Raw genomic sequence first — 17,365 nt, 5'->3', positions numbered from 1 at the left:
AAACTGGAAATGTTCCTTTTTAATATAGGTGGGACTAAAATACAGATGACTGAATTCCTGTTACTGATTTCTGTTTCTTTTTCCTTATTGGAGAAAGATTTGTTTGGGAGCAAAAGGGTATTTCTATCTTGTTTCTTTGTTTTTCTGCACTCATTATCGCTGTGTGCACGGTTGGTTTCCAAGATGCTGTCAGGCACTTGGGCTCTCATCCAGCAAATACTTAAGCACACGTGTAACATCCCAGCCGGCGTAAGGTTATCCATGTGCTTAGATGACTTTGGGTCAGGATCTTAATATCTCTGAGGCTCAGATGTGACTTCTACACAGCAAGGAGGAGACACAGAAGAGCCAGACAATTAGAAAATGTTATTGGGAGACCACAGAGATCCTGGCAAGACGGCTCGGGGATAATTCGCTACCTGAAATATTATTTTGGTCTGGGGGAAAAATTGGTAAATCAATTATTCTCCGGAAAGTGCTGCTTTGGGGCATTGGAAACGATCAACAAATTCAGTCCAAATGAGCCTGGTAAGGTTAAACAGCTCAGAGTTTGAGAGGAGAGTGGTGGGCTGTGCTTCCTGGCCCAGCAGTCCCTAAGGACAAAGGGTGACGACCAGTGGGGCAAGGGACAGTGATGTCTCCTACCCACACAGATCTTTGCTGAAGCCTCACTGCAGATGAAGACGTTTGTTTCCAAATATCCTTGGCTTGTTTTAAAAATGCCCCAAATGCTTTCTTTGATCCAAAACGCATTTTTTTCCCCTGCATATTTCCAAGTAATCAATTATTGTTTGATCCAAATTACTTTTCCCTGTTTTCCTTCAGTCTGGTCCCCAGATAAGCGCACACAACTCAAGTGCATCAATTAATGGAAAGCATCCACATTCAGCAGCAAAGTAAATCTTCTGGCTGGTCCTTTAGGAGGTACTGATCATGATTGCTAGAGAAGAGATTTTTTTTTTCCGGCTAAGAGTATTTCATCTGCTTTCTTAAGTTTTTGAGCTGGTCTCCTGGTGCTTTAGTGCCAGTGAGGCGAGATACCTGAAAGGGTGATTCCCATCCAGCACACCTCTACTGCCCAGAGGCCAAATGTTTGATGCAGTGGTTGACCTCAACTCCTCTAGCTCTCCTGAATGTGGTTTAGGGGACAGCTCAGGCTTGAGGTCCTTCCCAACAGGTCGAAAGGGATGAGGCCACTCTCTTGGGGGAGATGATTGGTGCTGCTCTGATCCAGTGGTGCTGTGACATCAAATCTCTGGGCTAGGGAATGGGTCCCGACTCCTTTTAGCTGCCAAAGTAGAGGTAGTCCTGGAAGATGTGCAAGGTGGCAGAAAGTGAGTTTCATCTTACTCATGGTTCATGATGCTTTTCTTGTCTAACTAATGAGTAGTGCAGAACAAGGATGAGGGAAAGGGTGTTGCAAGGGAAATCTGGGAGAACATGCAGAGAAAGGAAAGGATGTGGGGACATCAGCATAGGGGAGGAGATGCAGGAGGGATGCATCAGCCCCAAATGTGATCAGCTTCCATGAGGAGGCAATTGTAAGCAAAACTTTTAAAAGGTCATGTGAAAAGCTATTGCATATCTCAGGAGAAAGAAAAATCAACACAATACCACCTCCGGATAGATGACGGTATTATTTAGGCTCAAATACCAGAAAAAATGTTGCAGACCAAGTGATCTTTTCTACAAAATATATCACAAAAAGGCAGCTTATGGTGCAAGAACTCTCCACCACACCTCAGCAGCACCCATCAGAAGTCTTTGTCTGGGAAGGGGTCCTCTCTGACAATGCTCACACCCTCCCAGCACTCTGGTCTGGTGGCTTTTATCACTGCTAGGAAGGGCACTGGGAGAATCCCCCAAAGCCCCTGGTGCTGTACAGGAAAGCAAAGTTATTGCTTCTGAAGGGGAGTCATTCATCCTCCCTGGAAGCAGGAATCAATGGCACTGAAGAGCCATGACAGATATGTGGAGAGCATAGGATTTTCTTACAGTGCTGCATTCCTGGGAAACCATCTTCCACCTGATTTGACTCGAACAATAATTCTTTCACTGGGCCACCATCAGTGAGTGGGGTGGGCTGAACCACTTTCCCTTCTTGTTTTTATTTCAAACCCTCTTGTGCTAGTAGTGCCATGTCAGCTGTATCAAAACTAAAATGTCTTTTCCTGTGGGGTTTTTTCCACCCTGTTTTTCTGCAAGAGCAAAAGTCAACATGACAACATTTTGCTGAGCCCTGTTTCTGTCTCTTTTTTATCTCTGTAACTGATGCCAATGGAAACATTAGCCACTCTTTCAAACAGCAAGATGCGGAGGCCAGCAAAAGACATGTGGGCTTTGTTTTATGTGTGTGTATATATATATATGAATATATATATATATAAAACACATTAAAATCATGCCTACTTGCTTTTTTTCTTCCTTTTATTTTTAAAGGAGTAAAAAGTCATGGAGGTTTGAGGGAAGATTTCAAGATTAAGTACTTTTCTAGGTGTTGTGGTAAGAGGAAAGCCAAGAGTAGATTCTCAGCTGCTTACATGGATGTGGCTTCTTTCTGAGAGAGGGGATTGACACCAGGGAAGATCTAGTCTTTTGTGGGTTCAAAGATCAACCCATATAGAGTTTCTGTTTCCTGCGTGTCTACCATTTTATGGGCAAACAAATGTTATCTATTGTTAGCTCTGCAGATCCAAAATAAGTATGGATGGAAAAGCTGGATTGTGTCCCACCTTGAAGCACTGTATTTGTGTGTAAGTTATCACGTAGGTCCTGATACATGTATGTTACAGGCAGGTTTAGGTATTAGAGATATCTATGTGTATATTATTATAATATATATAAAACATATTACTGCAGTCAGTGAAGCTTTGGTAGACTGCCCATCATGCTAAGGGTGAGGGAGACAACTCATGTCCCTTGGTAGTGCCCACTGTGGGCCCCAGATGATGGAGGGTTAGGAGGGATAGAGGAGGTCCCAAATGCAGGACAAAGACCTTTCCCCATGAAGCATCGCATTCCCATAGCAGGAGGAGGAATGGAAGTTTTTGTACTGTGGTCCCAGGTGGATGCAACACATTTGTTTCTCAGCAGGCTTCAGCCTTTAAACATCTTTTATGTATTTTTCCAGTCAGTGCCTGTGTCTCATTGCTTTGTGCTCACTTGGTTGATTGACATTACAGAAGAGACTGGTTTGATATTGGGGTTTTATCATGGAAAAGTTAAGCTAATTCAGGGAATATAGGCTTTTCTGCCACTTTTAGCAGGATTCTTTGACACTGAGGGACAGGTGCTGTTGCTTTCATTTCTGTGACCACCTGCATGGTGTAAGGTTTCCCTTGCCCCTAGTCTTGGAAAGCTTTGTGGGTTACAGCAAATGTTGGGGAGAAGTAGAGATTTCAGTCAGAAATTCAGAAAATCTCCCTGTGGAGGAGTCATCCCCAGCCACCATCAGTGGGGATGCGCAGTGGGATCTCTGCCGAGCCCTGGGAACTGGGAACAGCACACTTCAGGCTGCCATTATCATATGCTTTTCAGAGCATTGGTCATTCTGTTTTTTCACTTAGCATCTTTCAAATGGCTGAAAATTTTAGCCTTCACAACATATAATTAGTATGCCCTTATAAACATTGTGCATGGTTTAAAAATCCATCCGGGTCTTGCCCTGCAGCAGAAATACCCTGTAAAGGAGAATGAAAGGTTTGGGTTTTTTTTATTATTCTGGAGGACAGAAGTGTTCTGCACACTTGTGTGTCTGTAGGTGTGGAGGATGGGACTGATGTGGAAGCAGAGCAGGTGTGGGTCCCCAGACGGCTGTTGTGGGAAGCTCCAGGGGGACCCTGCCTGGCCACCTCTGCCAGGCCTTTAGGGCATCAGCAAAATGGCTACTGAAATGTTTTGTGACCATTGAAATGCATGTGTTGTATTGTCCACTTTTGTGAAAGGGCCTTTAAAAGAATCAAAACCGTTAAAATCTATTAAAATCTTCTCCAGGTGCACACATTTTTGACAGACAAATAGAAAGTAGTGCACTGTGCAGTGTTGAGGGATATCTTTTCAAACTGCAATCCCAAACTTTCTGCTGTATTGTACCAGTGAAAAAATACATCTGTATGTTATGGTACAATTTTATTGGTGGGTGTTGACACGAAGTTTCAGCCTTCTATACTGGATTAATATGTGTGATTATATGTAACACATGTAGCAGTCAGTGGAGTTTTTAAAATTCACCGCATTATTCGTGTTCTGTTAAATGGTCACAGGTTTCCCAACTAATTGTGAATATTTTCTTTTTAAGGCACAAATTTTAGACAGTGGGGACCGCCTTACTCTATTGTAAGCCCTCTTCACTGCTTTGCACCAAGGCCTGGAGGGCAGCTCCTGATCCCAGGGGGCTTTGCCCTCTAATATGAACAGCCCCAGGAAGCCCCAGCACCACAGCAGTGCTGGAAAGGTGGTTTATAAGCTGTGCTGGAGACACAGACACATGTCTCACTAAATGCTACATAAACCAGCGTTGGCTGTAGTTGATGATGTGCTAAATATCCCAAGCACCTGCTGCTCTTGCACTCAGCAGAGAGATGCAGAGGAGGATGATCAGGCTCAGCAGTCCCCTCGCCTGCCAATCCCATGACCCCACCAACCTCCCTCTGCCTTGGGTGGGGGGAAGCCCTCCCCAGCACCTGTTTATGCCCCATCCTAGGTTGTCTTTTCATTTTTTTCTCTTTTGCCTTGCAAAGAGGCCAAAGCCAACTTCAGTTGGGGATGCCCCAGTGTTTACATTTTGCACATCCCACATGGCTTTATATCTGCTTCCACCTTCATCAGAGCCATCTACTGTGGTTTGTTCCTGGTATCTCATATCCTGGGCACCAGTCAGGAACCATCACTGACTCAGATGAGCACAGGAGTATTTTCTTGTTGCTGACACTTTGCCTTTCCTCCCTGCTTCTTGCAGATGAAAGTCTCTCCCTCCCCCTGGCCTCTCCTGCACCCTGCCCCTGGTGTGTGCATGGGCTGTGGGGCTCTGCTAAGGTGATGTGCAGAGAGAAAAAATATGAAATTTCGGCAAAGGAGTGGGTTTTAGCTAGAGTTACAAGGAAATCTGAGACACTGGTGTCGTGTCTCTGCCTGCAGGATAAGGCTGCAGAGGTGAGTCAGAGCCAGGTGGAGGCAGGCACTGCTTCGCTCCCCTTCCCAGGACGTTTTGCCAGGAGTAGCAGGAGAAGCATCTCTGGCAGGCAAGCAGGAGGGGCCGGTGGCCAGGCTCAGGAACGTGAGGCCAAGCACCTCTGGGGGCCACCCCACACCGCTTCGGCGAGGACTTCCTCTGCCTCACCCCGAATCTGGGCAGAGACGCTGGCGACCAAATGTGCATCTCTGTGGCTATGAATAAAACCTCAGCTGTGTGTCATTTTGAAAGACCCTAATTTTAGCTAGCTGGAGCAGCACCCAGCTGCACATCGTTGAGGTGCCCTGGTATGCATGGAGGGTAGCACTTTTGCCCCTTTCCTTGGGCAAACCAGATGTATAAGGGTTGTGGGGTTTTTTTTGGTTTGTTTTTTTTTGTTTTTTTGTTTTTTTTTTTCTGCCGGAGACTGAGGATGCAGGAGGAAGAGGGAGGCACGTTTTCTTAAGGGGATAAGGTTAAGACAGCGTCGGTGATGGGACCAACCCCGGGGTGCAGGCAGCTCCAGCGAGCCCTTGGTGTTTGGGTTGTCCGGGCGCCCGTGATGGTTCCAATGTGCGCGCAGTATGACAGATGACCTATTGAAATAATTTCGGAGCAGTGCTGGGGTTGCCAGGACAACCAGTGCTCCCTGGGCTTGCGCCTGGCCATGTGACAGCCGCCTTGACGTCAGCTGGAGGCAGAGCCTGCGGTTTCGGCCGCTCAGCCAAAGCCTTGTGAGAACCTAGTAGATGCTGGATTTATCCCCGCCACCGCCGTCGCCGCCGCTGCTGTTTCTCAGGGGCTGCCAGAGCATGGACTATTAAAAACTTGCATTTCTGCAGTGTGAGGTAACCATTTGCTTTATGTTCTCGTCAGGTACTGTTTTTTCCTTTAAAAAAAAAAAAGTAGTATAGAAAGCAGCTTATCGTGACTGATTTTTTTCACTTGTTTGTTTTGGCTGGAAGTTTGCCTTGATGAACAAGCCCGGCACTATCAGATAAATGCAAAGCAGCTTCCAGTTACTAATTCTGTGTGCAGACTGCAAAGCAGAGTTAAATTTAGATTAATGATCCATGAAAGGGGAATAAAATGATATTGTTCACGTTTGTCACTTTAGGAATATAAATGAACATGAGTAATCCTAGCCTAATGCATCTGGGAGTTAAAAGAAATTGCATTTAGGTATTGTGTTGATTTGGGCATCTCTACAGCTTTATACCTCTGTTGGAGCTTGTAGTTTTTCAGTGCTGTCCAATTCAGGCGGGTTTGTACCCAACGTGTTCAGTGAGGGGAAGCCAGCAACCGATGCAGCTAGGAACAGCTTGAAATCCAACTCCCAAAGTTTGAGTGTTTAAATCATCTTTGTTCACACGGAGTCCCTGCACCCCACACACTCCCCGGGCTTTCTGTCCCTCTGGGGCACGCGGCACTCTTCACTCTGTAGTGTTTACAAAGGAAAGGATCAAGAGCTTCCTGAAAAATTATCTGAAATATGACAAGAGAGCAACACTGCTGTAACACAGACTTCTACCCTTTTTCTCACACGCATATGCACAGCTTGGTGGTTTGTTGGGTTGGTTTTTTTTTTTTTTCTTTCTTTCTGTTGTGGGTTGAGAGCAGTTAGAATAGTTTAAAAAAGAACGGCAGCATGAACAGCATCACAGTAATTGAAAAATGAAATGCTATTTGGGTCTTTTTGTAAAAAGAAGAGGCAGTTTGGTTCTGTTTCTGTATTGTCCTCTCTGAGGGGGCTGTTGTGGGGAATGAGATCCCAGGCTCCTGAAGTTTAGTGCCACAGTCTGAGTTTGCTTGTGTGGGAACATATAGATTCATTTTAAGAACAGATTACACTGAAGCATCGTGTGCGTTGTTTCCTGGAAAAAGTATGCTAGATCATTCTTATCTTCTCTAATTATATACTTCTGTTCCCTTCCTCCCAAAGTTCAAAGGGTTTATTGATAATAGTAATGATTTTCTAAAGCAGCTGCCAGTCTGAAACGGTCACGGCGCTACAAAAAAAATTAAAGCACAGCGCAATAAAAGGTACAAAATTCTGCAAAAAAATATTGTAATGTTACCAAATGCAGCAGAAGTAATTGTTTCAGAAAGGGAGCCAAAGCAGAGATTAAAACTGAAAACACTTCCGTAAGGAAAGTTACGGCTTAATGCTCTGGATTTCACTGCATTTGGCATTCTTAACAGAACAGCAAGGATAAATGCATCTGAAACCTCTAAACCATTTCACTTGGTGTTATCTCATCTGTTCTTTCCTATTTAACTCTCGTGCCTAAAAACATCAATGTTTGGGGGGGCTGAAATATTTGAAATATTCTTTATTAAATTATTCAGCTGATGTCAGTGCATCAGCGCATGAGGAATCTCTAGTGACTTGTCATAGGTGGCTTTAACCAAGGTTTACAGGAGCCTCACAGCTTCGGTGTGGAGGTACTAGCACCCCGTGCACAGCCTTCCCACGGGGAGTGGTGCTCTGGGCATCCTCGCCAGGTGATCCGCCTAGGCTGGGCTGGGCACAGCTGCTCCCCAGCCGGCATGGGGAGCCATGTTTTCGCCAGTGGCAGTCTGTGTCCCCCCCACCCGCATGTGAGTCCCCCCGGAGTCTGGGCGGTGGAGTAGGAGGGAAGGGCAGGGGGAGGCAGTCGACGTGACCCACCACCCTCCAAGGTCTGCTTGTTCACCACCTGGTGGGGCAAGTCTGGTGAGGCACTGGGGCATGGAGTACAGGGACAGATTCAAGCTGAGCAGCACCTGCCACTCAAGAAAAGTCACTCACCTTCACATCTAAAGGATTTGGCTCCATCTATACCTGCAGTCATCCGCCAGGTTTGACCTGAGTTATCAGTGTGGCAATGATGCTTGGGGAGGGTTGGGGCCTCATCTCATCTATTTTGGCTTGAATATAGTGTCCTGGAGCATTCGATGCCTTGAAAACAGCTGCAAGGGGAAAAATAATTGATGCAACTTCTCAAGAGCTATTAATTAGAAATACTTTAAAAATAGCCTCCTTGTCTTCAACTGGAATGAACATATCTTGCTTTAGTGATACTGAGCAAGTCTTCAAAAGGCGCTAACTTGACCTGAGAGAGGAAGATGATAAACTGCTTCACATTTTACCAGAAGGGTCCTGACCGTGTTGCAGCAGGAGAGGCAGCATTACTGGGGAAGCTGGTGAGTGCCACTGAGGTTGCACAGGGATGTGTCCTGCTTGGCAGAATGACCAGCTCTGTCCCCTCTCCCTGAGTCTTTGTGGACTCTGGGCATCCCATTGGCCTGGGCTCCTTTGAGCCCAGAAGGTGGGGACAGCCAAAACGCGGTCAGGCAGGCAGCTTGCAGGCAGTGCGAGAGTCTGCAACTGAAGGAGAAGGCACAAGTCTGTCCTCAGGAGAAGGGCAGGGGACAGTGTGTGAGAGTCATCCCAGGACTGCATGTCTCTGCTCAGTGGTTACATGCTCTCATTTTTGATGGTCAGCTCTGTACCAAACCATTTTGACAAACGCATGGATTTTACCTAGGGAGTGTGTGAAATTGCCAGGCAATGTAAGGTTAGGCATCCCGCTGTCTCTGCCCTGCCAGTGGTTTCACCCACCATGAGAAAAGAACAAGCAACCTGTAGGTTCCTTCCTACCACCAAAAGAGGGGGAAGGTGGCTGCAGCCCATCCCTCATATTCTGCCCAATGCCACAGCTGTGAGACTGCCAACTTAATTGGACTTGAAATCCACTGACATAAAGGAAAAAAAAATGAGCTGAACACAGGCTTGGTGACACTTCACCCTCTTCTGAGGAGGTCAAATTGACCCTCATACCTCCCATCAGCCTTCATATCATTTGGAAATGTCACCCCCTTGCACGCACATGAGATGATCTCTTCCGACAGTCTCCTTGTCCATGGAGGAGGGCAAGCAGAGCAGCGATTCCTGAGGAACTGGAGCACTTCACCTTAGGAGAGACCTTGGCTAAAAACAGGATTGAGGTCTCACTTCTCACACAACTGGATACAGCCAGGGAAATTAAAAACAGACACCAGTTGTTGATGCCTTCAGCCTGGTAATAATAACACATTCAAGCCTTTAGTGTGCTCTACCTTGATCTGGCTGAGTTGATGGGCAATGACAATTTAAATTTAGGCTAGAAGCATAATAAAACCTAAAAAAAACCCCTTGCAATGCAGAGAACTGACTCCTTCTTGCATTTTTCAAACAGAATAAGATTTCTGCTGGTTTTTTTAAAGGTCCCAGCCTCTACTGAAGGCAGTAATTCGGGGCGGGGAGATGGGTGTAAAATCCTCTGTACAGGAGGGGAATTGTCAGACGGCGGGAAATGATGTAGCAGCATGGAGTTTCAGGTTCTTAAATTACATATTGCAGAAGTTGGTTTCCACACTGCTAAAAATCATTACATTGTGCTAATTTAATGTCCTGAATCAACATTAGCAACAACTGGTTTAAATGATAACTGAGCTGCAGTAGAGATTTTAATCAACAGTTGCTTTTCCAATTAAATGCAGATGCCATGTGTATAGTACTCTGAATGCAAAATAAAAGTTGACCTGATTGTTGGTTCCAGGCTAAAGCAACAAAAATCCTAGTTCTGGAATGTTTTTGGTAGTCATATTTTAGAAATAATCTTCCATGGTGAGCCAAATCTATGCAGACAGTTATAGTCAGATAACAGTTTAAAAAATACACTATGTTTTGGCTGTACTTTTGCTGCTGTTAAATTTATCTACTTAAATAGCAGGGAGTATGAGTTGAGGTTTGAGAAACAGTAATTTTGTAATTATTTTACATGGATCGAATTATTCTGTCATCAAATGTGCATTTCAGACAGCATTACAGTATGAAAATGTAATTAGAAACTGTAATTCAGGAATTGCTGAATGTGATATTTCCCAGAGGGAGCAGCTCTGTGAAGAAGCTGCCCTCAGTACAACTTCAGCAAATGTTGAAATCCTATAGGTGGAAAATGTGAAGGCTGAGTTGTAAAGTTCCTCTCCCTTCTGCGGTCTCCACACACTGTCAACTTTCTGCCGAACTTCATTTTTCTGTAAGATTCATTTCCACAGAAACATCTAATCATTAAGAGCTGAAGTGCTCGGATCCTGTTCTGCTGAATTTCAGTCTGGCTGTACTGATAGTTGCTGAACTGCTTTCAGCCACAAAATGACACTGAGATAATGTAAGGATCTGATTTACACACAGAAAAGCCAAGAAGCTTGTAGTTTGGGTTGAAATGCTGGTTTTAATTTGCCCAGCCCCTGGAATTCCCAGCAATGCCTCCTCTCACGGGAGAGAGCAGAGGATGGGTCTTGGTTTAGCTCTGTTTCTCTTCTTTTGTAATTCAAGACTTTTTGCTGTACGTGTTCACAGACTTGTGCAAAGTTTTAGCTGTGTAAGTCTCACTGATGTCAATACTTATAGTGTATTGCTATTCTTGTTATGATCTTTGGCTTATCTTAGACATATTAGCTGGAAAGGAACACATCTTCTCTTTGTAGATGGGCTTTTGTTAATAAAACCTGTCCAGTTTCGTCTGATACGCACAGCTCTTTGGAGAGCATCGTGCATGGCCAATTTTTCCCACCACTTTGTTGGGGTGTTGGACAGGCCAATATGTGGAGCAAAGTCTGTGATTCACAAAGCAAAGCCAGCACTGAGAGGAGGCAGAAGCTGAGCATGGGGCATATTTGATGCTTTCATGTCCCTGTACATCTCTCTCAGTCCTGCTGAGAGACAGTCCCAGTGCTTTTCCAGAGGAAATAAATGTCAGGGCAGGACATAAAAAGGAGGAGAGTGGACCTGTGGACCCAGGACTGCATGGATAAATGGGCTGGCTAGTGACTCAGGAGCATTGTTGCCTCCGGTGTGCTCTGAAGAACAAGTCCATTTTCCTGTGCCTGCCCAGGGCCACCTTCCTGCACCCACCTACACCCAGCCCTGGTGCTTTGCCTGGGTGCAGGGGAGGATGTCTACCCTGTCACTTGCATTTTGGCTGATGCACATCCTGCAACCTGGGTCAGGTATTTGCAATGTGAGCAAAGGGCAGGAGCTGCAGGGCATTGCTGTACATGTCCTGAGAAGGCATTTTTGTTAGGGAGGATGCAGTAAGCCAGGTTGGCTCTTTATGTATAAGTGGCCTCGCCTGGGGAACCCTGTGTGAGTGCTGTTTTGCAGGTGGGGCATGAGCAGCTCCTGAGCATCACACCCATATTTTTACACATTTGCTTAGAAACTCCAGAACAGGAGACAGTGTTGCAGTCAGCTTTGTCTGTGCATGGAGGCAGGTACACACTGGGGTTGAAAGGCTTTGAGACAGGTTTAGACCTGCCACATTGTCACAAAGCCTCTTAGCAGTGTGTTGTATTTCACTATCAAGAGAATGGGGCCTAGGGAGCAGGCTAGAGCCAGGCTGGCCTGCTGCTGCAGGGGCACAATGGACCAGGTGGGATGGAGCAAGTGGGGGAAGGAGAGCCCTGGGCAGGACTAAGTGACCAGGTGGTAGCAGGATGAGGCCAGGGACAGGCTTGCCACTTCTCGTCTGTTCTGCTGTCACTGTTCCTGCACTGCTGTGTTTGCCCCAGGAGGGACCTCTGGTAGCATTGCCCAGTGTCCCTGGGCATCTGCAGTACAGGCCAGCCAACACCTGTGTGAAGTGGAGCTGCCTGAGAGAGTCAGGGAAGAGAAATGCTTCCTACATTACTAGTGATGCTCCGTTATTTTGCTGCCATCTGATGTAACAGTGGCTAGAAGGGCTGCTCTCAGTGCTGGACGCTGGGTTCAAAATAGGGCTGGAGAAGCACTGCATAGTCAACTCTTGCACAGTATGTGCTACTGGAGGACAAAGATTTTTCCCTTTAAGCACTTCATGCTTGTTCTCGTATCATAGAAGAGACCAGGTTTTAGAGATACCCGAGATTATGTGTACGGAGGGTTTATTACATGAGCAGCTCAGGTAGTTTACAGGCTTTCGCTCTAGAAAAGACAAAGCTGAAGAAGGTCAAAGTTAGCTTCTTTCCTCACCAAATTCCATCACTCCTAAAGCAGGCAGATTCCCTGATTATACCTCACATGGCCTTTCTGTGTCTCCTCCAGGATTGCAAAACCACAATGGATCCAGCTCATTTGAAGTGTCTAACTTCAGCTGAATAATACTCAAAGAGACTTCAGCCGTAAAGCAATTCAGCCTTTTAACTCTAAAGAAAATATTCTGCTCATGTTGTGTGTGTGTTCCTAATGGCAAATCCAAGATACCAGGGGGAAGCAAGCACAAAGCCGTTGATTATTTCCACAACTGCTATATGCTTCCTATCACAACACTATTCTTTTGTGCAGAATGGCAGCATGATTGCAGAGTCCTCTTTAGCTTTACCATTTTAGCAAGCCCAGGTCCAATTAGAGCAATTATATCTCAGCAGAAACACTGTCTGTTGTCCTCTGGACCTGTCTGTCAAGTGTCCTATTCATAGCTGTTTATCTTGTCTAAGGTTTTTCACGTAAAGCCGTTCTGACCCTACTGAAACAGCTTCATCTGAAGGGTAGCTTGCATTTTTGTAGACTTATTTCACAGGCTAATGCGAACAAGAGGAGCACAAAATTACAGCTGGCCAAAGACACATCTTTCAGTCTAACCACAGTCTCCTATTGTTTGAACAATATTGCTGATTTGACACAGCACACAGATTTCACTTTCAATTATTTCACTTCACCCTTCACTTTCAATTACTTTACTGCTAAAAATCGAGAACATATCAGAATTTGCCTTTCTTCCTTGCTGCATTGGAGGGTTTCCTTAATCAGAATCCCCAATGTGACTTGCAAGGCGTGTAATGTTTAATGGCACATGATGTTAAACCACTTACAGCTCTGAGGTCTGTGTAGCACTATCTGGTCGCTGAGTTATTGAAAGCTGCTGGGTAGTGGGCACTTCTGCAGAAAGACTATCTACATTTTGCTTTAGCCCTGCTGTCAGAGCCTGATGAAGGAACTGAGTGACTCTTCCCAAGGAAGTTCCCCTTGTTACCATTAACGTAAAAGCTGAGAAGCAGAGCTCAGTGAAAGGCAGAAGTGCTGGGACTTGGAAAGGTCAGGGGCAGTGGAAAGAGGAACTCTTCTCTTTCTAACAAAAGATAGCATACTTCTCCTGGAAGGGAAAATTCAGGGAGCAGTGTTCAGAGTCTTCTTCCTAAAACAGACACTTCAGAAATGAGATTGCCTGTGAAAGAGAAGCCCCTGCCCCTGCCACTGGCTCCATGGGAGTCCCAGCTGACACACAGCAGCACTTGGGCAGAGCAGTGTCACTTTAGGAACTGAAAACATGAGCTCAGACCTTAGCTGTTCTTTCTCCAGCATTATCAGGGCAACAGCTCCACCACATTTGTTTCTTATTTTGCCTCCCTTCTGCTAGGGTTTAGCTCACAAGGGAGAGCAGCTGGTTGCTTTTGTCAGGAGGACCTGCCGAGTCACCAGCAGTAGTGGCCCAGATGTCACCAGTTCCTTCCCTTCTTGCAGGATGCCACAGAGGGGAGAGCCATGCCAGTGCTGACCAGGGCTGCAAAGAGACCTGGCAGATCAGGTGACACTAGTGGCAAGGATAAATGAGAGCTGATGAAACAGCAGTATAACATACTCCATGCTAGTGCTGTGGGGGTCTTGGTGGATTTGTTAAGATAAATTTGTAATGTTTACCTAGATCTGCAGCTTTGGCAAATTCAGTTTCTTTACTCGCAGCAGTGATGTGCTTTTCTCTGTGAACCATGGGCAGTTAGCTGCTGTGCAGGGTTAGACCCCCCCACTCACCAAGTCCACATAATGCTTGTGATGCTGCAATTAGAAAAATACAGTTCTTTGAGAGATGACAAAAGGCAGCAGAAGCACTAGTAGGGTGACTGCTTCCCTGGGATTTGCTCTTTTTATTAGATACTGGGACCCTTGCAGAAACCCCCATCTCAATTAAAAGTGTCTGATTAAAAATTGAAGTGTAGTTTGCTATTAGTTCATTGTGTGTCCATTATTAATTCACTGTGGTGTGGCTCCCATACTGAGAGCATATAGTAAAACACAGCTTTCCTGCGTGCAGCTCCCACCATGCTTGTGGATGTCCCTCCTGGCAGGGCGGAGAAGAGACAGCTGGGAAGGAAGGGGTTAAAACAAGCCACAGTTACCAGTTTGAGGCATTTTCAAAAATAGCATCTTTTCTTTTGTTTGCTGAATTCCCTGTGCTTTTCCAGTGCTGTTCCCATTATTCATTTCTTTCCCAAAATAACAGTTTTAAACAGAGGAATGGCTTACATGGGGAGAGTTGGGGATCTGCAGCCTGAGCCGGATGGTTGCACGTGCTCCTGTGTCTGTGTCGCGGGTGCTCCGAGCTGCCCCTGAATGCTAACGGCAGACTACCAGAGAGGTGACAGTTCCCAGTATTTCAGGCAATTTTGCCTCCTCGGCAGTGAGTCTGGCAATTCCTTCCTGACAGCCTGCAGCAGTGCTTCTCAGGGGCGAGCTTCGGGTGTGCATGGCTTACAGCTGCCCTTGCAGAGAAACGTTTATTATTCTTCTTTCAATGGGGAAGCTTGAACATGTCTGAATGGCTTCCAGCTACCCGGGGGACGTGCTCATGGCCAGCGCAGAGGGAAGGTGCCCTGGCGGGAGGCATGCTCCTGCTGTCCCGTGTCTTTGTAGCGCAACTTGCCCAGAAGCATTTCTTGCTGGTGGATGGTCCTTTGAAGGAGAAGGGGGGAAGCCTCTGGGAAAATGACTCCAAGGGAGCCTGGCCCCCGGACTGGTGATGCAGGCAGCTCCCACTGAGCTGGGATGCTGCTGGCCCTTGGGGTTCCTCCAGTGTCCCATCCTTGAATGCTGACCCAGGAAAGCAGCTGCTCGGGAGGGGCTCCCTGGCACCACCCTGCTCATGGCAGCAACTTGCTGTCACCACATTCCAATTCCAACAGTTCACCTTCGCTGTGGTTGGCCAGTCACCCAAGCGCTGAGTGGGAGGATTGAAGCATGCCATCCTTGCTGCCCTCACTGGAGAGCAGCCAGCCCACTGGCTGCCCTGGCAGGGGGATGGAGAGCAGCTGCCCCCCACTGCATGTGGGGGCTTTGGCATGTGGGACCCCCCAGCTCTGCCCCACCAGAGCCAGCAGCGCTGGCGTCTCTGTGGAAATCCCCGGAGTCATACTGAAAGGCACCATGTGGGAAGGTGGCCAGACCCAGAGGTGTCACATGCCACTTAGATGCTGCTGCTAAATACAGGGTGCTGAGGGGATGGACCAGCCGTACCACCACCCTCTCTCTGGTCTGGGGTCTGGAATAACCCCAGCAAGGGGCTTCCTTAGTGCGGTCAGAGGCTGAGCCCACTGGGGCTGTCATTTGGGCTGCAAGTGTCAAGTCTGTGAAGATGGTGTTTGAGGGTACAAGGGCTGAGCACCACTGGGGCTGGGGTTCAGGGATGCCACATGTGTGCTTCACATATGTGAAGAGTGGTGTCCATTGGAGGGAGAGCAGGACCCGCCTGTACACAGCATGGGAGCAAGACTCTGGGCTCTGTGTCGCTGTCAGCAGAGGGGTGCCAAAATCAGGCAGAAGCCTGGGTGCAGAGCTGCTGTGGAGATGCCCCCAGCCCCTGCCTGCTTGAATCATCAGAGAGCACCAGCCCGGGCAGGCATGAGATGACCAACATGATCCACTTCTCTAACACTGTGTTGTGTCTAGTATCTGTTTTCTAAATCCTCCCTTTCCTGAAGTACTATGCACTGCATAATGCCACTGCAGCTCCGTGGCTGCCACAGCCCTGTGCACAGCACTGCATCTGCCATGCAGTGCTGCCAAGTATTTCATATTTCACTCTGCAAGAGGGAAGTGATGTTCAGGTGCTCTCTCTGTAAAACTTCAGGGTTGCAAGAGGTAAAAAGCAAAGGAGATTTCTGAATGCAGTTTTCTCCTGGTGCTTTTTTTCTGTTGAATTCATCCTTTTAAGTTTTTGGTCTTGCAGCATTATGTCAATGGGGTTCAAGAGAGCCAGGGAAGCATTTACCTATCTCCTTGCCTGCAGCTTTTCAAGGAGGTTTGATTGGTTTTTTACTTCCTCTGTTAGACATGTAGTTTTTTTCCACTTTCCCTGAATTTCTCAGTCAGATCAGGCTGCCTGTGCCTCCTGTCCCTGGGGACATTGCTGGCCGTGCGGCCGATGGGATGGGACTCAACTTCCACCTTGCTGCATGCTGGAGGAGTAGCTTATTTATCAGATGCTAAGCAGAGGTAGGCTATGTCACTTGGTAGAGGGCAAAATCTGTCGCTCTGGGACCCTTAGGCCAGGGTCCTCATTTAAAACCCTCCATGAACTCACTTGTAACCCCAGGCAAATCATTTAACATCAGTGGCCATCCCAGTCTGACAAATGTGACCACGACTATGATGCCTTAGCAGGACCTTTCCCCTGCAGAGCACAAGGATATTGGCTGGGATCTTTTGAACAGTGAGATTTAGTAAGGCAGGACCCCAGCTTTTAGTAAAGCAGGACATGGGATGACTGCATGGGAGTGTGAAGTTTTCCCCTTTCACTTGCAAATACACATTGCCGTGCTCATATTGTTCCAAATAATACAGGGGATTTAGGAAGACTAGCATTAAGCCATTTTTTCAGAGTCATTGAATATGTTTAATCCTTATTAGCCTTGAGCAATTGTCTCTCAGTGAAGTCACGAAAGGATAGGTATAATTAAAGATCTGTCCTGGGCAGACTGCCGTGCATGTATAGCTGCACAACTGCTCTCACTAGTGAAAGAGAAATATATCTTTCTAAATGAAAGCTCAACAAGAGGAAACATTTTTTTCACAAAAACTGAACACAAGTGTTTCTTTCAAGCATCATCAGATAAAAGCAAAAACTTACATTTCTAGTTCAACTAAGCACCTAGCTATAATGTACAGTTTCTTGACTTTTGCTCATTTTTTAACCAAAATGTGATCCTGTTTTAAAGTATAGTTGTTTCATCAGGTAATAAAAGCCTATTCAACTGTCTGTGTGTTTCATCAGTGTTTGCATTCCTTGTTCTGTATCATATTTTGCTTCAGTCTTTCCACTGAAGAATTAGTGTTGTCCAAATTGCCACTGCTCAACTGAACTCCCTATTCCTTACTATATAAAGTTGCTTATCTAACTCTGTTGATGGATAATTTTGATC

The 17,365-nt window shown here is 46.4% G+C and overlaps 1 protein-coding gene across 3 annotated transcripts in view; it reads left to right on the top strand.

The window, feature by feature from the left end:
• Positions 1-5,882: 5,882 nt before the first annotated feature.
• Positions 5,883-17,365, top strand: part of NCALD (neurocalcin delta) — a 58,342-nt gene continuing 46,859 nt past the window's right edge. For 2 of the 3 annotated variants that reach the window (XM_026842884.1, XM_026842883.1), the window contains exon 1: positions 5,883-6,018. The gene's annotated coding sequence lies outside the window, so the exon portion shown is untranslated. Of the gene's footprint in view, positions 6,047-17,365 lie in introns of all 3 variants that reach the window. The other variant, XM_026842885.1, reaches the window with a different exon arrangement.

Source organism: Athene cunicularia (genome assembly GCF_003259725.1).
Source record: "Athene cunicularia isolate RWA chromosome 2 unlocalized genomic scaffold, athCun1 chr2_part1, whole genome shotgun sequence".
Classification (NCBI taxonomy): Eukaryota; Metazoa; Chordata; class Aves; order Strigiformes; family Strigidae; genus Athene; species Athene cunicularia.
The sequence above is the reverse complement of the archived record's forward strand: the minus strand, read 5'-3'. Positions and strand labels throughout refer to the sequence as shown.